This window comes from Pinus tabuliformis, chromosome 9, assembly GCF_031772625.1.
Source record: "Pinus tabuliformis cultivar Carrire ecotype Pingquan chromosome 9, CPIR1, whole genome shotgun sequence".
Lineage (NCBI taxonomy): Eukaryota > Viridiplantae > Streptophyta > Pinopsida > Pinales > Pinaceae > Pinus > Pinus tabuliformis.
The window spans coordinates 1815715147-1815742506 of NC_142307.1; positions in this window are offsets into that span (position 1 = coordinate 1815715147).

Sequence of the window (27360 nt, forward strand, 5' to 3'; positions counted from 1 at the left end):
CTTTATCCACCAACAAATCTTGCATCTTCAGTTTCCACAACTCAAAACTCTAACCATTAAATCTATCGATCTCTATCTTCCCACTGCTCACCATCTTCTTTTACCACTAGAATCAATCTCATAGATCTCCCACTGAACAGGGTCTACCACTGGCCCGAGCGAAACCCCTCAGTAGCAAAGGCATCCCCTTGAAGCCAAATTTTCTTTGATTCCAAATGTAGGTTTTAACCTCGTATATAAATTACCTGCATACGAATTCTAAAACACAGAAGATAAACAATGCGAGAGCATAACACATAAAACACATATACATAGAGATTTTCCCCTTGATCCCAATATCGAGACTACCAGCTCGATTTTTCATTATATTCCTTTCAATGTTACAATACATATTTATACATGCTAAAGCATCCAATACCATGGACCGAAAACCATCATGTTCAAAACCATGGACTGACAACCATAGGTAGGTTCGCCCAACCTAATATAGGGTCCAAAAAAAAAATTCCCGGGGCAGCGAGGGGGGCCTACCCGCCCCCCTCAAACCCCCCGCTGTGCAATTGGCGCAACGAAGGGCGGGCTCCGCCCCACCTCTAAACCCCAGCACACTACGTAGGTTAGTTGTGGAAAGAATATAACACAACCCAAAATTTATGTTTTGCTTGAATCTTGTCTCCTTATTTTTGACCATGGCTTACCTCTAAATGATTGTTTTCCCTTGCCAACCAATTCCAAATCTACACTATTAGAGCCCAAATAGAAGTCCTTTATCCACTCTTCCTCTTGGAGAAGAATAATTTGCAATTCATCAAGCAGAGGGGGGTATTTTGTAGCTAAAATACTTGAAATAAATATTTGAAATATTGCAGTAATCCTTTTAATGTGATAGTGGCCAAGTCAGTATTAGACACCTTTTCACCTATATTTCCTAACCTATCACTTAGATATTTGACACGAGAAATGAAATTTCTTATATTTTCATTTGAATCCATTTTTATATACAAAAGCTTATTCTTCAAACATAAGATATGGTTTGTATCTTTTGTTTCATAGAAACGCTGGAGAACATCCAATGTTTATTTTGATGCCTTGCAATGTTTGATATGAAGAATTATGTTGTCCTTTACAGACATATGCAACAACACCTTTACTTTCACTTTTTGTTTCTCCCAATATGAAATAGCGGCAATAACAATGGGTTTTCCTCATCCCCACTTACAATTGACCATAAACGATAACCCTTCAACACTTTTAACAACTTAAATTTCCAATCAAAGTAATTTGTACCATCAAGCTTAGTGGATTCATTGGGATATGTATCATCCAGAGGATTTGACATTTTCTTTAAAATTGTCTCCAATTGATAAAATGCACCAAACCTCAAATAAATGCCAAATACCAAATAATCTCAACTCTAAACTCCAAATATAACAAAAACTTTTACCGCACCATAAAAAATTCTACGAAAAAATCATTTTTCATGAATTCACAGATAAATAATATTTTTTAACTCTTTTTGTTAGCACTGAGCAATTCTCTAAGGTTGCAGAAGAAAATCACCAAGGTAACCACAAACCAACTTTGGAAGCTGGGATCTAGCCTTGCTAGCTTCAGAGAGGGCTCTCTCTATAATATTTAACTCTGTTTGGTTGAATATTAGGCCAGCTATGAAGTTCGGGCTCTGTTTGTATTTGAATGGTTGCTTGATAACTTAGATTTCCATTTGGCTATGGAGTATGTTATGTAAAATACAGATTAACTCTAGTACCTATAGATAGATCTCACAGGGAAAGGTATCCAAACCAATTGGATTCTTTAAAGTTTTTGAAATGGAAAAAAACAGTGTAAGGTTCACTTTAAAATATACAACATTGTTACCTAAATTATGTATTCAAAGATTAGAAGAAAACATACAAATTATTTGTAGCCAGGTGCAGAGTGTAGATTTAAACAAATTCAACCCTTTTTTTATCTATTGAATAATTCATATTTGAAAACAAATATGTGTTATAACCAGAGAGGTATAAACACATAAAAGATATAGATTTACTTGACCAACAACTTGACACATGAATCCTATGAAAGATATTTTGTATTGCTTTGGAAAATTTGTTGATGGTTCAGAAAAAGATATATAATAGTGTTTCTTCGTACAAAAACGAACCTGCACTACTTCAAAAATTGAAGTATTTATAACTAATTTACAAAAAATATCTTGTCAGGATGACGAGGATGTATATACAAAATAATAGGACTAAATTAAGCTAACTTATTACAATCAAATGAGGAAAATCGAATTGTCTGAAGTGGTGGCACTAAAATGAAGGAATAGCTGGTTGTTTGACACTGAAAAATTGTACGTGTTGTAATGCTCAGTTGTGCCATTGAAATTACCATCTACTCTAGTAATTCACAGAGTTTATCCCAATGCTGTTCACTTGGGATATTCATCTTAATTAGCTTCTTGTATCCTTCGTCAAATTCAGTATACCTGGAAAGTGTCCGTCGGGTGATCAAAAAGTTCATAATTCCATACTGAATGTCATGATCATACAATAGTGCTTCCAAGATTGCCTTTCCTATCATGTTGAGTCTTTCGGTTGTAACTTTTGAGTTATCTCTTGCCTTGTTCATAATATTTTCACAGTAATCCTGACAAGTGTTTGGATTTTCATTAATCACTAATAGGTTTGGAAGTCCTTTCTTGTAGAGAGGCTCTAGCTTGGAAAAGAATCTTTGTATACCTATGTTCATGTTTTAACCCTTCTCTTCAAGATGTCTCATTAGGTTCCTTTTAGTCAGCACTTTTTGGACTTCCAAAATTGTTTCAGTCCTATCTTCAATTTCTAATTCTTCCATTTCTTGTCTATTATTGGAATTTAGAAATTTGATAAGCTCAGTGGCTTCATTGGGTTTATCTCCTAGCTGCTTTCTAACATTCTCAACGACTTCATTGGACCTTTCAATAAGATTTTGTTGTTCAAAAATGATTTGTATTTAAGGCCAAATTTCTCCCATGTCTTCATTAAGATTTTTCCATATATTTTCTTTCATTTGTGCCAATGTATTTCCCATGGCACAGTCTTTTTCCATTTTCTGCAATCTTTGGGACAATGTCTAGGTCTTTTTTGTTTCTGTCGAGTAAGCATTTTCAAACCTTAGACTCTGCTCCTATAAAAAATCTATATCCAGCTTCAGTTTCTTTAACTCTTCTTCCTGTACTGACATGTTTTTCATAGATTGACCTAACTTCATTGAGTCATCCACAACTGATGTGGGAAGCACTATTGAGGATGATGTTCTTGTTGTAGTGGTTGTTCTAGGGACACTTGTCTGTAGCAGAGATGAAATTGGAACTACATCAAGAGGAACAACTCCAAGTTGTGAATTTTTCTCCTTTTACTTTATTAGCTTGTCGATTTCGGCTTCCATTGCTTTCATATGGGAACATTGCTCCACTGGAAGCTTTAACATCTCTTCCATTTGCAGCTCTATCGCTCGAAGTTCCTCAGCCTCAAGGTCTTTTGTTGTTAGTAGCTTCAATTTCTTCATTAATGTTGCAATGCCAACATTCTTTTTCTGATTATCTCCTCTATATATTTTGAAGTGTCTGGATCAAGGCCTGCTTTGACCACCATTTCCTCCAAGTATTTGATTCTGGTATCTTTGGCAAGTGAGGATATTTTCTCCAATTTGAGTTGAGAATGCACATTATTTAGAGTAAGTTGTAGTTTAGAGGCAGTGACAGAAGTCTGTTTGGAAGTAGAATACACCATCTCTCCTTCCTGCATGTGCATATCTATTTGATCTAGAGGATGGATATCCTTAGCCTCAAACTAAAAAGTGGTATGTTTGAAATTTTTTGCTAACTTTGGTTGAGAAACCTGGGCCTACAAGAATGCCATATGCATTCTTCCCTTCTCTGTATCATATGATGAGATGAGTCTGTGATGAATGGAGGAGGATTTCTTTCTGAACTGAGCTGATATGTTATCATGAATGGCCTCATTCCTCTACTTGATTTCCTTTTATCTCTGAAAAATATCCAACTGCCTCTCCTCTGTAGATGTTTCTGGTTTCTGAGGGACAATAGTTGGAATATCTTTTGTAACTGAGGAAAATGATGGAGATTCTGAATTACCACTTTCTAGCTTGAAAGTATTCAAACCCGAGAGCACAATAGTGCCTTCAGTGTCCTCCAGTGATGGAAATTTTATTTTAGAACCAAAGCCTACTTTAAGCTTCTTAGTATATATTTTGAATTCCTTGGATGAGACTGCGGTGACTGGAGAATCATCCTCTCTTGCTCTCTTATATGTATTCTCTTTAGCTATTAAGTCTCTGAAGCTATCCTGGAGAGTACCTCCTCCTCGGCTTCTTGCAATGTATTTTCCACCCAAGCGTGCTGGTTCATATACTTTCTACTTCAGGCCTCTAAGTGTGCACATATAGTGAAATTTTTTGTTCCATTTTCAACTTTGAAATTACCCCAAAGGGGTCATAAGACCAAGTGAAACTGAGAGGAAAGTTCATTTGTTTCAGCAGGAGGTCTGCTTCCTCCCTAGTTGCTCTTATGTTGCAGATGAAGGGTCCTACTTATGTCTTCATCTTGAATTGTGATTTCATCTTGGCTGTCACAAAATGGATGTTATCAGAATGAATGATTTACCTTGTGTATTCCAAGGAAAATATCCTTATTGGAAAATATTTGGGCAGTTTGTATGGTGGCAGCTCTAAACCATACACTCTAATCTCTGTGAATGATTGGTAAAGGTACCAATCCCTTGTTTTGACTTGTTCATTGAGCTGCAAAACCTCCTGAATTTCTTCACTTATCCTTGGAACCTACTAGCCAATTAACACACAAGTGGTTGGATATACAAATTGGTCTATGAACTATGAAAAGTTGTATTCCTGTGATTTTTTTCTAACTAAGGAAGTCCATAAAACAACTGAGTGTGGCTCTCCTTGTTGATCAAGTTTCTGCATTGAGAATGGAAACTTATCTATTTGGAAAAACATAAACATATACATAAGAATTTATGAATATCTGAACATTCCTTCAGTTGAAAACTGAAGAAATGGTTCATGAATTACATTTTATAAGAAGTGACCATAGTCAATGGTGACTAATGGTCCTTATTCTGAAGAAAGGGTGGACATAAAGCCTAGAATAGGCTCATCTACCCACTCATCTGAATAGTAACAAATAATGGAAGACAAAATAGAAATAATTTGTCTTGTCCTTTGAGGGAACATAGAAGAGGGATATGGGGGATTTTTCTTAGGGAGTTGAGAGTCTTCAAGGAGGAAGATTTCAAATATGGAAGCTCTTTGGGGGTAAGTTAACTTTTGGTAAATTTCTATGAGAGATTTATTGGAGAAAGAGGAGGGGGGAATCATAGTGGGGAAACTACAACATTTTATTAACGCTGTAAGTTGTGATGGTGAACATAATTTCACCATTTTGGGAGATAATTCCTCTCTTGCTTGCAAGGTAAGAGGCTTGGCATCTTAGGAAGAATTCAGGAAAATGGTAGGATTGGGGAAAAGAAAATAGAGGGAGTCTGGATTACTAGAGGTGTATCTCATCAGGTTGGTCAAGGAAATTATCTCGAAACCAGCAGTGCAAATTGAACAAGTCGAATTCACACTTTGTTTTAGTGATTTTGTAATCTCAGTCTGCAAGTGGGGTATGGTCTAAATCAATGGGGGGGGAAGAATTGGATTGGTTACAAGGGAAATTTTGGGTGCCATGGTGGTTGCAGAATGGATAATTGAAGATTATAACAGCAATGAATCGTTGTGTGTCCAATAATGGCAAGAATTCATAGTGGCAACCCTCTATCAATTTATGAATTATTAGCAACGGAAATGTTGCGGAAATATTATAGTAAAGAGGGATGGGAACACTATTGAATGAGAAATGAAAGAAAAGTGTAATCGTAGTGGTGAAGTTCATATTTATTTGTTGTGAGCTAGCCTTAACTATTGGATTAATGGTATTTTTAGGGCATTAAATCCTATAATGGAGCGGGCAAACGGATAGGGGATTTATGGAGGTTGCAACGATCTGAAATGTGGCAGCTGGGGGTTGGTGTATGAGTGGAGCGGGACTATTGGTGGGAGTGATGGGAATAGGGTGAGTTATAGTGATGGGAGTTGTAGCTATGACAGGACATGGAGGAAACCGTTGGTGGGAAGGCGAGTTGAAGTGGGATAGCAAAACAGATTTCAGAGCGGGTTGTAGTGGTGTTTGGTTTATGGATGGGGGATCCGAAATCACCTAGTGGCAACATGTAGGTACACAGTAAACCACTTTTCGGACCCCTCCGTTAAGCGTTATCACTTCGGGGGGTCTGAAAAATGTCGTGGGTCGTCAGATTTATGCGGTGAATTATCGGGTTTGGGTGAGTAAGGGGAGGTATAGCACCAGAGGGTCCCACCATATCTTTTCAGGTGCACGAAACATAACCCAAGGTCTAAAACTTTTGATAAGGTAATACTTCAGACTTATTAGATAAAAATCTTTATTTTCCTATTCTAAGGCTATTTGAAAGTAGATGTGGGTGCATTTGAGTATGCAAACCCCTTCAATTTTATTCTAAGAGATAAAGCCTATTTATTTCAAATAGTAGACTAATTTAATCAACTAAATTAATCCAGATTAAATAGTTGGATTAAAATTATTCACCTATTTCTACCTATCTAATATTAACCAAGATTAAACTGTTTGGTTAAGTTATTCACTCTAACCTAATTAACATAAATTGAAAACAACTTGAGCATGATTAAACTACATGTCTCAAGCAGAAAAGGATTGTCGCACTTTAAAAAGGATGCATGCAATTTCATAAATTTATTCTTTCACAAAGCGAGAAGGCTAGTAGTGGCACTTAAGCTAGCATCACTTTCAGGTTTATTCATTTTTTTGTGGGGTTCATTTATTATTTCTTTTCTTTTTATTTTTCTTCTATTTTTGTATTTATGCCCTCTTTTCATTTTTTATTTTCACTTTTCTATATTTTTTTGGAAAAGATTTTCAGAAACCTATATTATTTACAATTTGAAATACTCAAAGAAAATCCTCAAGGATCATTGATCCTATAAATTATAGGACTCTAACAGTGGCTCCAATTGGGGATGAAACTTCATGGTGAAGTGTTAAGAACACTGTAGACTGGTAGCCTTGAGTCCTCATCTTCAGTATTAAATGCATATGATTTTTCTATTTTCTGTAGTTATGGTGGAAAAATGTCTCAAAGTTCAGGGCCTTCTCCACAGGCTTCCACTTTGAAACATAGGCTACACACTCATGACAGTACAAAATTAAATGGTATCAACAATGAGTGTGATAAAAAACACTTTGTTAGGCCTGGAAAACATGATGCTAGAGCATCCTACCATTGATAGGTCCTCTAGGTATTTTTGTCCCATTTATGTTATTCGTAAAAAAAAAGAGAGAAACAAAAAACATTGTTACCTCCATAAGAATCAATAATGTTTAAGGTCCCATCCAAAAATTTTCGAACTTACCATGACTTCCTTTTTCCTCCCTTCCGGAATCCCATTTCAGAACATAATTACTGATCTGGAAGTCATTAGCTTTAGTCCTTCTGTCAAATGTTTTCTTGATGCTAGCTTGCATCAATTGAGATATGTTATGAACTTCTTCTCTGTGTCGATGCAAATGGATGGTTTCTTTTATTCTCCTTTGCAAATAACTTGTTCCACATCCAACTCTTGCATAATCTTTAAAACAAGAATTCCCATTGAAGTTGGAAAAAAAACATCTATCCCATAAGCTAGCTGATATGGAGACATGCCTATTGAATTTTTGGCAGTAAGCTTGTATACGCACAATGTGTTAACTAGCTTGATGCGCCATGACTTTTTATTGTCCCGCAACAAATTTTTAATAATTTTAACCAAGATTTTATTGGAGGATTCTTCCAGTCCATTTCCCTAAGGTTAATAGGCTATAGAAGGTCCCAATTTTATATGATATTTGTTGCAGAAATCTATCATCCTTTTCTACCTGAAAGTTGCAGCATTGTGAGTAATAATCTTCCTAGGGAAACCAGATCTATCAAGGATACTTTTCTTTAGGAACTTTATGATGACTGCATCAGAAGCTTGTCTGGTAGGGATGTCTTCTATCCATTTTGTAAAGTAATCAGTGGCTGTTAGAATCCACTTATGTTGGGAAAATGAGGTAGGATGGTTTTCTCCTATAAAGTCAAGGCCCCATTGTTGGAAATAGGTTTCAGTAGATATAGGCCTCAAGTGTAAAGGTTAAAGATTCTTTTTACCTCTAAATATTTGGAACTTGTAGCATGAGGTAACCTTCTTTTGGATATCCGAAAATAGGATGGTCCAGTAAAAACTTGCTCTTGGAATCTTATTTACAATAGTCTTCCAGTACCGGTGTCCACCACAGTCTCCTTCATGGAACTCTTGCATGACTTTATCTCCTTCATTTTCCAATAAACAGTTTAGTAAAACACCACCAGCATCTTTCCAACACAGATTTTCATTCAAAATACAAAACTTAACAACTTTAAGTTTGATAAATCTAGACTTTGTTTTAGTTAAACGAGGAGGAGCGTGTAAATTATGAAGCACATAAATAATGTTTACATATCAGGGAGAGGTAGCAAAAGCTTTTGCTACCATTGGAGTCATCAGCTCATCTATTTCATTAAATATTGCCAGAAAATTTATATTTAAAGCATGCAAGTAAGATTCTACCATTAATTTTGCTAATCCTTGACCTTTGATGAGTTTAGTGGGTTGGATTTCAATGTCATATTCTAGTATAACAACAATCCACCTACCTCTTTTACCATCTGGATCTTTTTGAGTCAGTATATCTTTAACTATTGCACTTGGAACAAAAGTAATGAGGTGTGAATGAAGAATATACACTATAAAGTATTTTATAGCCTTTACCTGGGAAAAAGTTTTTTTTTTCCATAATGTCATATTTCAATGTTCCATGTCTCAAAGCTTTGCTAAAGAAAGCAATGGGTTGTTCATGGCCCTCATCGTTCTCTTGTAGGAGAATTGCAGCAATGATGTGTTCTGAAGGAAACAAAAAAGTTAGAAAATATTTAGTAAAATATGGACTAATTAACACATGTGCATGAGTTAAAGCTTGCTTTACACTATTAAATGATTGTCTTTCTTCGATGTTCCATTTCACCTCAGTATCCTTTTTAAGCATATTGGAAATATTCTTTAAAAGTTAAGCTAAATTCGGAATGAAACTCCTTAGAAAATTTATTTGTCCAATAAAAGATTGAACTTCCTTTATATTCCTGGGGGGATTAATTTTGAGTATAAATTTGATTCTACTAGGATATATCTTGACTCCTTCTTTCAAAATTATGTGTCCCAACATTTTTCCTTCTCACAACCTAAATAATATTTCTTGGGGTTGAGGGAAATGCCAAATTTTTGAAATTTTTCAAAAACTCTTCTTAGGTGATTTAAGTGTTCCTCATCTGTTTTCGAAAAAATAGTGATGTCATCTAGATATATAACTATGAAATTACCCATTTCATCAACAAAAGTAAAATCCATGGCTCTCTAAAACGTTGCTCCAGCATTCATTAGACCAAAAGGCATTTCCACATACATGAAAGTGCCCCAATGTGTAGTAAATGATGTTTTCTCTTGATCGTATGGGTGAAATAAGACTTGGTTATAAGCAAAAATCCATCAAACAAGGAAATCCTACTAGATCCAACTAACTTATATAGGATGTGATCCATCTTGGGTAGAGGGTAATTTTCGTTTAGGGAGGCTTTATTTAAATTCCAGAAATCAATGCAGAGTCTAATTTTACTAGTCTTTTTCCAATTGGGAACCAAATTGGAAACCCATTTGGAATATCTCAGAGGTACTATGATTTTTGCATCATACATTATTTTTACCTCTTTTTCTGTTGGAATTTCTAAGTCTATCCGTTAGAAATTCCTCCTGTAATATCTGATTTACTTCTTCCTACTTGTTAAGATACTTAACAAGTTATTTACCATGTAGATACTGAAAATAAATACAAGTATAGTATCAACACATATAGATCATAAATTGGAAGAAAAAAGCACACAAGTGACACCATTGTTTTTGGAATAATGTCCCCGAGAAAACCAAATACCATTGCAGCTATTCAGAGGGTTTTATTATTATGCATTTTCAGAATGCAACCAGGGTGCCAGAAATGTGTCACCCAACAGAGAAACTAGCTACACTGAGACTAAGTAAGCAAAGAAACTAGCTACACTAAAAAACAGAACTGTTCATCAAGCTAGACTAAATTATGATCTAGGAAAGTAAATGCTGAACAATTCTATATGGAAATAAAACATGGAAGGAAATTTATTGCATCGATAGAAATGAGCATAATTAAATAGATCTATAGCAAAGAATTAACCTTCTAACAAGCTGTAACACTAGAAATCCTATGGCAAACACAAATCTATGTTTTTTGTGGCAACAAGAGGGTCTTGTCCATAGTTCATGGTCCCAAAGGGGAGAAAGGAGGCAAAGTCTCTATTGATGGCCTTTTTGTATATTCTTCTATCACTATTTGACCTGCTACAGAAAACTGAAATGGAAACAACCTTTTAAATTACCAAAAGAAACCTATTCTTAACTAAGAAAGAAATCTATCTATCAGCAACTCTTTCATAAACTGAAACAAAGCATATAAATACAAAACAAAAGGTGATTGGATGCTTGGATTGGGCCCTAACCCAAGAGCTTCATCCCTCTAAGGTAACTCAATGCTAGTTCAGAAACAATCTCATCTTCATTATCGAAATAACAGTAAGATTACATGAAACTGTCTACAAAAGTAAGCTCGAAGTTGAGCAGAGCAATGCTACAAAAAAAGTACGGAAATTTGGTTAACATCCAACAACATAATGAGGCCCTAAGCCTCTCTACTTATACAATTGGAGCTCCCAACAACTCCCTTAAAATCAGGGAGGCTTGGCTCCCAAAACTTGAGATAGACAACAATTATCCTCCACTTGCTCAGCTGCCTCTTTGGTGCATTGATGTGGCTGCTTGTGCTCTGAGCCTTTTGAAGGAGAATTCGAAGTAGGTAGTCATAAATGAGGGGGAAACCCTCTTATAAATCCTCTCCATTGTCTTCTTTGAATATTTTTTGCCAACTGTTCATTAAATATTTGACTTTGTCTCCAAAATTGACCAAAAATCTGCATTAAGCACACATTAGACGTCAAGGCATAATGACCAACCTAACTCACTCTATTAGCATAAATATAATAAAAAACATGCAATAAAATAACGAGAATGGTGGATTAAGCTAAGTTAGGACGCAAAATGAGCCCATATGATTACCCATTTATGGGACTCATCATCAACCCCCTACTGAATGTGTTGCTCATCCTCTGAGCAACTAGTCCATCTCCTCATCTTTGATGGCCCTAATGGCCTCCATGACATCCCATGCTTCTAATGTGAGGTCCTCTTCTTTGTCATGTTATCCTTCTTTTATGTCCACCTCTTCCCACTGTTTTTGTTGTTTTTCCTCTTTTCTACCTTCCAGTAGGCCTAGCAGTAATGTGGGACTCAATTTGAGGCCAATCCAATTGGCCTTCAAACTTTACATAGAGCGCTTATACAGTTGCACTCTCCTTAATGCCTCTTTCTTCCTTGTTGGGGAGTGATACTCCCTGATTTTTAGACTGTGTGGGAGAGTGTTCCACCTCCTCATACAAGCATGAATACATTCTTCCCCAAGTAATCTTTCCATGTCCTCAAAATGTGCAATGGCCTGAGCCTGCTCATTGACATACCTAGGGGCACTTTGAGGATTATTTGCAAGTAGCTGGTGGACGTTGATGAAAGCCATGGGATCTAATGGCTCAGCTCTGATCAGAAAAGGATGCATTTTGCTCTTTTTCCATCAACTTTTTGATTTTTGTTGCCCTTTTCTCCTCATGCTTCATCCATGATTCGATGGCCATCAGTTGCAAGTCCCCTAGCCTAGCATTGGGGTCCCATAGGTTCATATCGGTGAGGGCCATGTTATGAAAATAGAACTCTACTATCTTTGCCTTGTCTTGTGCTGAACTTTGGTCACATAGGCCTATAAATTGTTTATAGTCTTGGAAAGGCATGGTGCCTCTCTGTGCCAAAGTCTTGATCTAAAACTGTAGTCATTGGTCTTTGAGGTATACTCCATATGATTTTGCTGGTGTTCTGCACTATAGTGCCTCCATAGACCAGCTAGCCATGCATGCCAATTGTGTCTCCTTTTCTTGCAAATGTCTTCTTAGCAACTCATTTTCTGTTTCCAAGTGAGTTCTTCTGATTGCATCTCTATGTCTTACAAAACTTAATTCCATACCCATCTCTCTAAGCTTGTTCTCCATGTCGCCAATATCCTCTACCCCCTTGGATTTGGTGATTTACATCCATCTATGGCTCCTTATTCTTTATTTTTCCAACTCAAACAAAAGCGGGACTGCAAATTTCTATGGAATGATTTCCCCCCCCCCTCAGGAATATTATAGTAATAACCCAAACTAGGCTGGGGGTTAGGTTCTTGAGTATTTTTTGTTTCCTCCTTACACTTTGGCTATTTTTCTACCCTTTTCGCAACTTTTTCAGTCTCTTGTAGCATAGTTAGGGTTTCCAGTAGAATAGTTTGTGCCTCCTATAGCGCTGTTTTTTGTCCTGTCATTGCACTCTTTCCTTCTAGGTGGAAGATCTAAGACTTCCTCTTTCATATGTGATGGGGGTTTTAGAGGGAGATTCTTCCCCTTTGGTAGTGGGTGAATCTTCAATGATAATAGGCACTGTTGAAGATGGCTCTGGTTTTCCTATTTTTATCCTTGTGCTTTTCCAAGAACTGAAATACATTGATGTTCGCCTCTTCCTCTTTTGTTTGGATTTAACTGGGGTGTTGAGGGTAGCAAGAACATCTATTGTCTCCCTTTCTAGGGTCTTAGGAGACACTTCTATCTTTTTTGCCCCGTTTTCCTCTCCTTTTGTCTTCTCTGTCTCTGTTGGTTTTGTTTCCTCTTGCTCTGTTTTGGTTTTTTCCTCCTCTAGTTGTTCCTCAGTTTCCTCCCCTTCTTCCCCTTGTTTCTCTTCCCCCTCACTTTCAAAAGGATTGTGGTCATATGTGAGGACCTTTATATCATCTTCTCCTGTCATATTTTTGAATATTTCCCATGCTATGGGGATTGTGAAGGTGTGGAGGGCTTCTTCCACTAATCATTTAATTAACCCATGGTGAGCCAACTGATTTGGACCTCTTGCCTTTAACTTAATGCTGAAGTCTACAAGGGACTGCAGGAGAAAATATGGGATGCTGAGTTTTTGGGGTGTGGGAGTGTTCATGCCATATCTCAACTCATGGAGAAGTCTAAAATGGTAGCTATAAACTATGCTATACCTCCCTTCATAGGAAATATACTTGATGATTTGGTAACTAACCTCATCCCAAGGGTAAGGTATGCTTGTTCTTCTAATGCCATTTTTGTCTTCTATAGGATGTTCATCTAGTTAGAAGACGGTTTTCTTGGCAAATTGTCCCATTGGATTTTCATCTTTGCTCCAAGGTAATCTAAAGGGAAGGCTAGTAACTCTACTGATAAATTCTGGGGTGATTTACATGGTGAGAGCTCTAAAAGTAACAGTCGCATGGGCCTTTAAGTGAGGTAATAAATCAAGGGAAAACTCGTGAGCCACTTATTCATCAAACCCTCAAAATTTTTCGAAAAATGGCATCCTATTTGCTCTGGTAAAAATGGCTACCATCTTGGGATGTCATGGAGCCTAACTGAAGTTGTGGGTTCCTTCCTCATGAATCCCCCTATCATTTTTATTATCCCCCTTTGGAACACCCTAGGTAGAGTTGGAGAATTTTTTTTTGAAGAAACAAGAAACAGAGAAAAACTTTGTTTTTTAAGAAAATAGGTAGAAATGGTTTTATGGAATTCCTCTCCTTTTACATGCTCAATTCCCCCTTAAATTTTCTCATTCATTGCACATATTAATAATCAAGGTGGGTCTATATAGAGCCTACCTCTTCAAGCCAGAATTTGAGCAAAAACCTCGTGTTTCCTCCTTAAAAACTACTTACTGCACATCCTGTAGAATTGGATGTAGGTGCTCTTGTACTACTTGTTACTTCTCCTGTAGGACTTCGATAGTAGAAGGATGGATGAAATTGATAGAGAACGATGTTTTTGAGGCTATGGAGGTGGTATAGAGCTTGCTGCAGCTAAGTGGACAAGGACGAAATGGAGGAAAAAGTGGTGAAGGAGATTCGAGGAGGAATACTGATGTCTTCTTTGAGATATTTCTTGTCATGGGGTGAGCTGGAAAATATGTACATTACCAGATTCAGAATGATGGTCCCCACTGCTCTATCATCATGGCTCTTCATGACTCTTTCCAACAATCACTTCCCATCATTGCATCGGAGTTCATTGGAGTTTGTATAACCTCCACTACCTATCCTTTGGATTTTCTGTGAGTTGACTAGGCACACGTGTGGTGGCATCTCTGGATGAGCGCAGTAAACTGGATGAGGGTGGCTAGTTAACTCACCACCTTTCCTCATTCAACCCTAACCATCTCATTCACTTATGCATATTTTTTAATTACAAAGATGCAATAGAGGAGAGGCTTAGACACTTACCTGCAAGTCGAATGTTAATGTTGTGGTGCATCTTGGTTCCTTTGCTGCTGCATGCTCGTATTTCAGTCGTTGCATGCATGTATCTCCTCTGTTGTATGCTTTCTGCTCCCTGAAATGTGGCTCGTTTACTTTGTGCAGGTACCCTCTGGCTGGATCTGCTACAAACATCCTCTTCCATCCTATGGCTGCACCTATTTTGCTGTTGTGGCTAGATTTTAAGGGGATCAGCTGCTACAGGAAATCCTACCGGAGCTCCTGTAGTTGCTTCTCTCTTTAAAATTTTTAGTTGATTCTTGTGTTGGAAGCTGTGAGGATGCTACCAGAGATGTTGATGGTGATGGAGAGGTATTTGGTAAACTACAGGTGAGATTTGGAGGTGTTATTCCTTTTTTTTTTTTTCCTTTTCTCTAAAAAATGGTTTCTGTGTTTTTTTTAGAAGGAAGGAAATAAATCAATGATGATGAGGTGGTGCAGGTGTGGGATGGATAGCCACAAGGGTGGATAGATGTAGGAGGGCCTACATGATATTCATGAAACATCCTAGCTCAAACTATTTTTAAAATCCATTTCAACCTCTCTGTGATTTCTATAGGAGCCCCCTATAGAACACATAGGGCCTCCTGTAGGATACATAGTGTTGGGAAAAAACACACAATGAGATGGAAGAAAGGTTAGAAATGATTGAGAAGAGTATGGAGGAGGCGAAATAGGCTTTGTGGCATCTTCTCTTGCTTCTTGTGGTCCACCTGTAACCTGCAATGCATTTAAAAAATCAATTTCCTCTTCTTTCTTTTCTCTGTTTTTCTGTTTTTTTTTTCCTTTTTTTTTTTTTTAAAGACAACCAGGGTGCCTCAAGGAGTTTTTCACCCTAATTTCCTGCCCTGGGTGGCTCCAAGGGATGTTTTCACCCAGAGATCTTATTCTCTCTTTTTGTTTTTGTTTTTGTCATCATTGGGCCACCTCAAAAGAGGTTCTCAACCCAATGATGGGACTCAAGTGCCTCATGGAGGTTTTCACTTGAGTCCTTATTATTTTTTTTCTACTTCTTTAGTGAGTGGGTGGAGTGGAGGCTGAGACCTACCCCACTACCAACATTGTCTTATTCAAATATTCAATGAAATCTTGCTTGGAGAGGGGCTTCTTGTAAATTTTTAACCTATGTCCATTAACAAGCATGGGGATGGCTTCCTCATCAATGGTTATGATCAGAACTGAACCATTGTCATTACATTTTTCCACAGTGTATGGCCCCAACCATATTGTCCTTAGATTGCCTTTGAACTCTTTATACCTTGAGTCATAGTGCAGTGCCTAATCTCCTTCCTGGAATTGCTTCTCCTTGATATTTTTATGATGCCATATTTTCCTTTGAAGCTAGACTACCTCTGTGTAGAGAAGGGCCTGTAATCTTTGTTCATCCAATCCATTGAGCTGGACTAGCCTTTTCCTCTGTGCATGGCTGAGGTCTGAGTCTAGCTGATCTCCCATCCTCAGTGTATTGTATTCAAATTATATTGACAGCAAAACCTTCTTCCCATAGACCAGTTCATATGGTGTGAACCCTGTGGTGGTCTTCCATGTTGCCTTGTAGGCCCAGGTGGCCTGAACTAGTTTGTCCACCCAATCTTGTCTGTTGTTGCTCACTACCTTGGTCAGAATTCCTTCCAAAAATATATTAGTGACTTCCACCTATCCATTGGCTTGTGGATGGTAAGGGGTGGAAGTCCTGTGCTTGATTTTATGATGTGTGAGCAGGTCTTCAATCAAGTTGGAAGTGAACTGACTGCCTTGATCTGTAACCAGTTCTCTTGGATACCCAAAATTATAGAATATGTTTTATCTTGAAAAATCAACTACTTTTTCATTTGTTGCTGCCTTGATTTCTTTTGTCTCTACCCATTTTGTCATATAATCGGTGCACACAATATTGCCTCTGTTTTGAGGTAGGGTTGATAGGACCCACAAAGTCCATGCCCCACTTCTAAAATGGATCAAAGGTCACTTGAGGTTGCATGGGAATCTAATCCTTTGGAGTAGGTTTCCCCATCCTTTGGCACTAATTGCATTGGATAGTATATTTCCTCACATCTTGATGAAGAGTGGGCCAATAGTAGCCTACTTGCAAGATTTTGAAGGCAGTCCTCTTTGCTACAAAATGGCCTCCACAGGGCTCGTCATAACAGGTTAGGAGAATGTCAAAAACTTCCTCCTCCCTGACACATCTTCTCAAGATCTGCTCTAGCCAATGTTTGAAGAGATTGCCCCTAATCCAAGTGAAAGGGGTGCTTTTCATCACGATCTTGGTCTTCTCTTTTGAGGACAAGTGTCGTGGGAATTGTACTGAAACCAAGTAATTTTCTATATTAGCAAACCATGGAGAGAGTATTGAGATAGCAAATAGGGGTCCATCTGACATTTGATCATCCACCATTCCTTCCTCACCAACAGGAAAATTTACTCTAGAAAAAAAGTCAACAACAACATTTTCTTTACCAGGCTTATCAACAATGGTTAAATCAAACTACTGTAGTAAAAGCAACCATCTATAAATGCAAGCATTTACATCTGGTTTATTCATTAAATATCTAATTGCAGCATGATCAATGTGTACAAAGGTTTGATAGCCTGTGATGTAATGTCTGAATTTATTTAAGGAATGCACTACAGCTAGGAGTTCCTTCTTGGTGACCATGTAGTTTAACTCTGCCTTTGACAAATTTTTACTTATAAAGTATATGGCATAAGGTAACGTTTCATCAATTTGTCCCAAGGCTACTCCTATTTCTTTGTTCGAGGCATCTGTGGGAATGTGGAAAGGTAGGGCCCAATTTGGGCCTCTCAAAATTGGGGTAGTCACAAGTTTGCTTTTCCAGGTATCTAGGGCTTCTTGACAGTTTTCAGTCCATATGAACTCGACATCTTTTCCCAAAAGGCCAAACAATGGAGAGGCTAACTTACTGAAATCTTTAATGGATCTTCTGTAATATCCTGCTAAGCCTAGGAAACTTCGGACATCTCTCACCTTTTGAGGAGGTGGGACCCTTTGGGTGATAGCAATTTTGTTGGGGTCCACCTGCAATCCTTGTTGATATCTTGCATGACCTAGCACGATCCCTTCAGTCATAAAAAATTCACGTTTTTCTAGACTAAGGGATAGGTTCATTTCAATGCACTTGTCCAAAACTTTCCCTACGTTAGATAGAGATTCTTGAGAGTAAAATCATCCATATATATTTCCACTGCATCATGAACCAGTTTAGAAAATTTACTCAATATTTTTCTCTAGAAAGTGGCTAGAGCATTGCACAAACCAAAAGGAAGGACCTAATATGCAAAGGTACCCCAAGGACAAGTGAAAGTGGCCTTATCTTGGTCTTCCGGGATGATTTGAATCTGATTGTACCCGCTAAACCCATCTAGGAAGGAGAAATTTTTTTTCTCTGCCAGACCATCTAACACTTCATCTATGAAAGGCAAAGGAAAATTGTCCTTTTTAGCAGCCTTATTTATTTCCCGATAATCGACACAGGTTCTCCACTTACCACTTTTCTTTGGCACTAGCACCAAAGGAGAGACCCATTCACTATCAGAGATGGGGTAGATGAATATTGCATCTAGTAATTTCTAAAATTCCTCCTTAACAATGTCTTTAAGGGCTTCATTCATCCTCCTTTGAGGTTTCCTGACTAGTTTGCAATCTTCCTTACTATATATGTGATGAGTAAAAACTGAAGGGTGCACTCCCTTCATCTCCTTATAACTCCAAGCGAAGGCATCTAAATTTTTACTCAATAAGCTGCACAGTTCCTTCTCCTGGGAAGTGGATAGGGATGAGTTGATTTTCAAGGTTTTTCCTGGTCTAAACTCTATATTCTTAACACGGAGAGAGTTTGGGTTGGCCACAGAGAGATCTGTTAAGGGATTGTCTTGGGTTTTTTTCACTAGATCTTCTAATGGAAAAATAATGTGGGGTGAATTCTGAATTAAATTTTCAGTGATATCATCCTCATTTTGCAGTTGTCCCCCCATGACAGTTTCTACTGCACATAGTGGTGCAGAATAGACTTCATCCTCCTCCTCCTCCTCCACCCAGAGAGATAGATCATGTTCTGGAAAGGGTAGGGTAGTAAGGTATAGGATTAGCTACTTGGACATATGCCCATTCTTGATGGTCATGTTCCCAGCTCGACAACTGATGTAAGCATCGACAATGGCCAACTAGGGTCTTGCTAGGATGAGAGGATACCCAGTGAGCTTTGCCTTCGGTTGGAGATCTAAGAAATCAGCAAGGTACTCCCAAGAATCAATGGAGACCATCACATCCTCCATAATCCCTTCAGGTGTCACGGTGGAGCGGTCTACTAGCTACCGTACTATCGTGGTCTTTCTCAAGGAGCCCTGGGGGTTGAGTTTGATGTGGACATCAACTACTAGGCTTCCACGGTCTAGATATTTCAGACAGATTACTTGTCCCAACATCAGGTTGGAGAGTTGTCATATGACATTGATGGTTGGGGAATCTCTCTTGTGCCTGCTTAGATGCCTGAAGCACTTCTCTTTGATCATCTTATTATCTATAGGCACATCCTTTATGGATTGGAGAAGTGGTACCTTTACACATAACTGTTTCAATTCTCCCAAAAGTTTGATTTCTTCTAGGGTGGGATGTGTTGCCTGGTATAGTCTCTCATGAAATGGTGGAATTACTTTTGGTTCACTTTCATATTTATCTTCCTCAACCTCCTAAGTGGGAGGTTGGCTATCTGGGAGAACCTTCCCAGATCGTAGGTTAATCTCCTGAATCTCCATAGCATAGGTTGGGCATGATGGTTACCCAATATATACATGTTGACCCTGTCTCTTGTTCAGGTTTGGGTTCAGTTGAGAAGGCATTGGGGATTGCCTTGGTGGAGCAGGAGGCAATGGTTGTGGTTGAGCATGTGGTTGAGGAAAAACAGCGGGAGGAGAGTTGTACTAAGGCCTCCACCCCTGATGAGATGCATTCCACTGAGGTTGTGGCTGAGCATATGAGTGAAATGAATGAGTGGTTGGTTGGGCATGATATTGAGATGGATAGGACCAAGGAGGAGGTGTGGACTAGGAAGGATGAGTAGGGGGGCCCCAAGAAGGTATGGAAGTGGCTTGATTGGATGTTGTAGTATGCCTGAGATGTCTCTTGCAATCCCTGCTTTCTAGGTCCATGCGGTCTCCTTTGGTTCATGAAATAGAGTGGTTCAGTGGCTCCTTCGGCTGCTTGGTATACAATTTTAAGTCTAGGCAAGGAAGGGCACTTATCTGTAGAATGATATTCTTCACAGACTGAACAAACCTCTATAGAGCTCAATGTACATTCGCTCCTAGGATGCCTTCTAGTGCACCTAGGACAAAAAATGGCCAAAGCCCTCTCTGCTTCCTCTTCTTTCCTTTTGATATGAAAGGTATCCATTTGCATGGTAAGAGTCTGCAACATCTCACTCTTGAGGTATTCCAACATGTGTCCAAGTTTACCTTTTATGGATGAACTGGATGAGGAGGTACTGGCTATGGGTTGACTCCCCCTACCTCTCTTTCTGGCTGTGCTAGAATGGTTTCCAAAAAGAGTCTTTATGTACTCGTAAGGTAGTTGGTATATGTCTCCTCTAGCCAGTAGATGGAGGGTGTCTAGAAGGTCTTCTGGAATTCCCCCAAGTAGGACCAACTTCAGAGGTTCGTGGCCAAGTGTGCACCTGGCCCTTTTATAACTGAGCTGAAACCTCTCTTCATAATCTTCCAATGATTCATCACTTCCCATGGTCATTTGGAAGATTTTTCCTTGGTTTCTTTTGACCTACAATAGTCTCGATATTTGTTATTAAAGGCCTACTGCATCTGTGCCCAAGTTGTGATGCTATTGCCAGGTAACCCCATGAACTAGTGCAATGCTACATCCTTGAGGGTAGAAGGAAATAGTTTCAAATTTTGCTCATCTTCTGCAGAGTCATAGGTTCGAAAGATAACAGAAAACTTAAACAAGAAGGTGTTAGGATCTTCTGTGGTCAATCCATGGAAGTGAGGTAGGGCTAAAGGGCTCATGTTTTTCATTTTAGTGTCCCCATTGGTCTCTTGGATGGTAAAGGTACCCTCTACTCTTTCTCCATTCCCCCTAGCATTTCTTTTTTTAGCCATCGTCTCAGGAGGGCTGATTTCTTCTTCTTCTTCTTCCCCTATAGGTTCTTCAAGTATCTCTGGTTGTTCACCTAAAGGTTCTTCTTGATCACTGCCACAGAAGAAGAGAGAAGGGTGGCTATGTGATGTGTCGGGGGTGTTGGGCAAGAATTTTCCTGAATTATCTCTATTCCTACGAGGCATGAAAGGAAATCTCTTTTTGGGTGGTTTTTGTTTTTTTTTGCTTGCACTTGCAAAACTGAAATTGATTGAACAAACAAATTGCAACTAACTAAAATGAACTTGTTGAAACAGAAATTTCAAAATTGAAATGAAAGCAAGGAAATGACTAATCTACTTTCGCTGGAATGGAAATTACAGAATTAAAATGAAAGCAAGGAAATGGCTAATCTACTTTTTCTGGAATGGAAATTGCAGAATTGAAATGAAAGCATGGAAATGGATAATCTACTTTTGCTGGAATGGAAATTGTAGAATTGAAATGAAAGCAAGGAAATGCGGAAATTGAAAGAGACAACTACTCTACTTTTGCTGAAACAAACTACTTAGCAGAATGTTACAGTACAAAATAGAAGAAAAGTAGTAATCACAAAATACTCTGACGCTTCCCTGGCAACAGTGCCAAAAGGTGGCGAGCACCAGTGTTGCAGCAATAATGCTGCAACTCTTGGGCTTCCTACCTTACTTTTATCAACCCGGTAGTTCGTAACAAACTTGGAAGTGACAGTGATGTATGCACAAGTACTAGTTCTTACTACAGGCTGCCACTTGGTCAGCTGACACAAGATCACTAGGAGCTTAAGCAAACTTCTATGAATTCCAGAAGAAATTTTGTATGTGATGAAAGAAATGAAATCTTACTCTACAGAGGCTACACTACTTCCAGAAAGAGAAAGAAGAATGAAATGCAAAGTAAACCTAGCAAACCCTAATTAACAAACTAATCCTATTTTTGAAGAAAGAGAGATGAAAAACCATGAAATGGATGCTATTACTTAATTTTGGAAGAAAACCACATCTACTCAAGATATTTCTAGAAGGAGATGAGAAAAAAACATATTTTTGGATTTTTATGTATTTTTAAGTGAAATTGTCATGTATGTAATTTATTTGTTTGCAAATGTGGCAGTGATAAGGTGGTGATGGCGGGTGACTTTGGAGTTTTTAGAGGTGTAGGAAGGTGTGGATGGGTCCTAGGAGGTCCCAGGTGGCCTTCTAGAGGCTTTCCCTACAATCGGACTTCAAAAAGGCAGCTATAGGAAAATCTACAGGAGGCTGCAAGGGATCTACAGGAGGTCTACAGGAGGATGCCGAGAGCTGTTTTAGAGGTTTTGAAGGTGGGAAAATGGGTGGAAAGGGTAGCTTATGGCTAGGAGGATGTCTTAATCTATCTAAGGTTCATCAAGGAGGATTAGGGAATAGAAATATTGTTGGACTTGTTCAAGGAAAGAGAGGAATGTTCATGAGAAAAGTGTAGAAAGTAAGGTAGATTTTTGAGGGACTTTGGATGACCTGTGGAACATGGATCAAAGAGAGATGGTGATGGCTGATTGGTTGACTTATTGTGAGTAGATATGTATTGCAAGAGAACTGAAAATCAAACACTGAGACTAAGTAAGCAAAGAAACTAGCTACACTAAAAAAAAAAATTATTCATCAAGCAGGTCTAAATTCTAATCTAGGAAAGTAAATGTTGAACAATGATATATGGAAAGAAAACATGGAAGGAAATTTATTGCATCGAAGAAAATGAGCATGATGATATAGATCTACGACAAAGCATTAACCTTCTAACAAGCTGCAACACTAGAAATCCTATGGCAAAGGCAAATTTGTGTTTTTTGTGGCAGCAAGAGGTCTTGGCCTCAGTTCATGGTCCCAAAGCGGAGAAAGGAGGCCAAGGCTCTGTTGATGGCCTTTTTTTATCTTCTTGTATCACGATTTGACCTACTACAACAAACTGAAAAGGAAACACCCTTTTAAATTACCAAAAGCAACCTATTCTTAACTAAGAAAGAAATCTATCTATCAACAACTTTTTCATAAATTGAAACAAAGCATATAAATACAAAACAAGAGGTGCTTGGCTTCTTGGATTAGGCCCTAATTCAAGAGCTTCAGCCCTCTGAGTTAGCTCAGTGCTAGCTCAAAAACAATCTCATCTTCATTATCGAAATAATAGTAAGATTACATGAAACTGTCTACAAAAGTAAGCTCGAAGTTGAGCATAGCAAAGTTGCAACATAAGTGAGAAAATTTGACTAACATCCAACAAACTAATGAGGCCCTAAGCCTATATACTTATACAACTAGAGCTCCCAATAGCTCCCTTAAAATCAGGGAGGCTTGGCTCCCAAAACTTGATATAGACAACAGTTATCCTCCACTTGCTTGGCTCCCTCTTTGGTGCATTGATGTGGCTGCCTATGCTCTAAGATTTTTGAACGAGAATTCAAAGTAGGGGGTCATAAATGAGAGGGAAAACCTCCTATAAATATTCTCCCTTGTCTTCTTTGAATATTTTTTGCCGAATGTTCATTAAATCTTTGACTTTGTCTCCAAAATTGACCAAAAATCTGCATTAAGCACACATTAGATTTCAAGGCATAATGACCAACCCAACTCACTCTATTAGCATAAATATAATTAAAAAATTCAATAAACTAATGAGAATGGTGGATTAAGCTAAGTTAGGAGGAAAAATGAGCCCATATAGTTACCCATTTATGGGGATCATCATGCTCTATTAATACTCCTCAATGACTATCACCCTGATCATCCAGCATCGGTCCCTGTGTTGATGATCGGCCTCCATGCCCAACATCCTTTGCAATGTTGCATCATGTATTGCTACCCATGGTGCTGCCATTGCCAATACCGCATCCATACGATAGGTCCCTCTACATCCGTGTTGTTACCCATGGCCCTGCCACTACCACTGCTACATCTGCTTTGCATCCCCTCTCATCATGCTACATCATGCTACCCATAGAACTTCCACTGCTAACTGCTACACTGCAACTCAGTTACTAAGAAGTAAGTAATTGATCCTAACAAATATGGCATCTCTATCAGGATAGAGACACTCATGATGTTGAAGCTCCCTTTGTTGCTGACAAGTGCTCCCTCTCCGACCTCTGCACTGCTGCAACAACTCTATGCATCTCGCACTACTGCCTCATGTTGTCATGGGACTCCTGCATTGTAGGACCCTCTGTCGCTCCATCCGCATCTATCTCTACCAACTTTATCCAGTCCTACTACTCCTCTTTGGGACTCCCGTAGCAAGTTATAATCGAAGAGGTTCGGTACCTTGAACATCTTTCCCCTCATAGCCTGTAGTTCATCTCACTACATCTCGATGTCTCCCCACTTCTTCTCAAGTGGCACATGAGCACTCATGGCACATTCCTCATCAGTCTCCACTTCCTTCTCCACCTTAGCTAGTGTAGCCTTGGTCTTAAAATCCTCTCCCTTTCTCTTCTTCCTAGGACATCAGTTTGCATAGTGACCCAGTTCCCCAAAGTGAAAGCACTTGACCTTGGAGAGGGCCTTCTCCTTTCTTTTCTCCTACCTTCCTGCAGATGCAAGAGCCACATACTCTTCTTACTCCTTCTTTATTATGACCCCTTTTCAACTACTCCCCACCTTAGACACCCCTTTGATCTCTTCTTGACAAAGAGCCACTGACAGTTCCTCCCAATCTGGAAGGCTTATCCTGCCCAGTATGCTTTGGAGAAATACCTCCCAAATCCTCTGAGACTGCTTTCAATGTAGTCCTCGCCATTAGTTCCTGATCCAGTGTGTCCCCTATGGAAGCTAGCTGATCACAGATCTCCTTCAATCCACCAAGGAAGACATCTATCTGCTCTCCCTTCTGCATCTGATATGATCGCAGCTGATTTCCAAGTAACATCCTCCTCTGCATGGAAGTATGCTGGTACAATTTCTTTAGGGATTCCCATATCTCATTTTTTGTTTCCTTCTTGGCAATATGTGGCACCACATGATCATTGACACCATCAAGGATGATGCACTTTGCCCTGGCCTTTGCCTCGTCGTAATTGTCATTTTCAGCTAGTTCAACTGGGATCTCTATTGTTTTCAAGGCAAAGTGTTTGATTTGGTACCTATCTACAATGGAGAAGATCCTTGCATTCTAGACTACAAAGTTTGAAGCTTCGTATGGTCTATCCTAATCTCTTAGCCCATTCACTGGCATTTCGCCGCTCCCCTTTCGACTCTTTCAAGTCTCTCTACTTCCCATCTAGAAGTTCTCTTTTTTACTCCCTCTGCCAATGTCGAGATGCCCCACTTTGATTGTTTGTGCAGCTGCACTACTGATCCAGATTTCTTGGATAGAAATCCTTGGCAAAAACTCCCTCCTCCTTGTTCTTTCCTTGTTAGGTATTGTTCTGACCACATTACCCCACCAGCTTCACTCCGCAACTTACCCACAACCTCCTATGCCCTTGCAGTCTAAAGGTTAGAGCCTCTAGGCTCTGCGCAATCCCGACACCAGCATAATATTCACCTCCTAGCCACAACATCAATCCTTCCTGACTAAGAAATATGACTGGGCACTACGTAGGTTAGGTTTTCTCCTCCTTGCCTCAACATTGATCCTCCTCCTAGCTCGAACTAATGACACAAGCTCTTTATGCCACCTGTTCCTTGTTTCTTTCTCCTAGGAGCAACTTCTGTCACTTGGGAAAATTGTTTCCACTGTTGCTACTCTGCATAGCTAATACCTTCAATTATCTTGTGATCTACAACCATGCTCTAATACCATGTTGGAATTTCTAAGTCTACCCGTTAGAAATTATTCATGTACTATCTAATTTATTTCTTCTTACTTGTTCAGTTACTTAACAAGTTATTTACCATGTAAATAATAAAAATAAATACAAGTACAATATCAACACATACATATCATAAAATAAAAGAAACAAGCACACAAAGTGACACTGTTGCATTTGGACTAATGTCTCTAGAAAAACACAATGCAGGAAAATCGGTGCAGCTATTCAGAGGGTTTTTTTAATTATCCAGTTTCAGAATACAACCAGGGTGCCGGATATGGCTCACCCAACAGAGAATTCCCTCGGTAGTAGTACTTCTTAGTTAGAGACATATATTTCAGCTAAATCACTGAAAGAATGATCCCACAACAATGATGCAACTTCTGCTCCTCTGTGTCACCCTATCCAACTCTCTAGCTCGAATCTGTCCCACGAAATATCTCAGCATTGCCTCTAGGGTCTGCATAAGCCTCTCTAGCTCAATGTTAGTCCATCGTGAACCTATATGGCCCAGTGTTAGCCTCTCGAGGCTCTGCGTCAGCCTCTAGAGCCTCTGTGTCTCACACGCTGGCCCTCCTCAGGCTCTGTGCAGCTCCTCGCTGCCTCTGCGTGGCCTCTGGTTGCCTCTGCGTGGCCTCTAGCTGGCTCTGCGTCAACCCTCTCCCAACTTCTACGCTGATGCTCCCAGTACTAAATCTACCTCTCTTCTATGTATTCACTGCCCCTCAACTACAACTCAGATCACTTCACTCAATTTCCTCAGTAAACCCTACCCCAGAAAATCGAGTTCTTGATCTCTCTCGGCGTGTTCTCCAAATGACCCTCAAGCCTCCTCTTATACTTTTCTCGTTGCTACATCAATGACCGAGATTAAATCTCTAATCAATGGCTAATATTTAATTTGGCTTGATCCATGACTTTTGGACCATTCTAACTCAGTTTTATATTAATTCACATTAATATTTTATTTTTTCTAAGTTTAGGAACTCCATTAAAAATATTAATTATTTTAATATCTCTCAAACGGGTTAGATTCTGATCGAATCATTTCTAGGTCTTAGATATCTCATGTGATATAGCCTCTCCACAAATTTTCATGGCTAGAACACATCTGATGCTACCCCAAATCAACATTTTCCACCAGAGGCATAATCATTGGATTAATCCTCCTTAATTTTCGATTAAAGGGTTTATTAACTTATTTCACTGGAATTTTATGTTGTATGATACTGATGTCATAGGATTTTAGGTCCTCATAACTCCAGGAAAAAACATCAGTGTATTCTTTGAACAATTTATTGTACTTCCGATTTTGAGATGGGGGTAAGGATTTAGATAGTTTGATGATTTTTGGTTCAAGTTTAGTCCAAATGTTATGTTCCTCAACATTAGTTCCAGTGGGTTTGATTTTGAGCTTCTTAGCTACATCATTGAAATCAAATCAATCTTATAATGGAACAAGCCCTCTAGGTAGGATGTTGTCTTTCAGTTGTACAATATATGTTTCTTGTTTTTCTTCATCTATTTCATGCAATTCTAATTTATTTACATTAGTATCTGCAGTATCTTCTATATCAAATTCTACATCTATATTAGTATCTTCAAATTTATCTTTAGATTGCAAAATGTTTTCAATTTGAGAATCATCGCCAAAAACCTGCTAGTATATAATGTTATAAGGTATTGTAGGTCTATTTTTCGCTT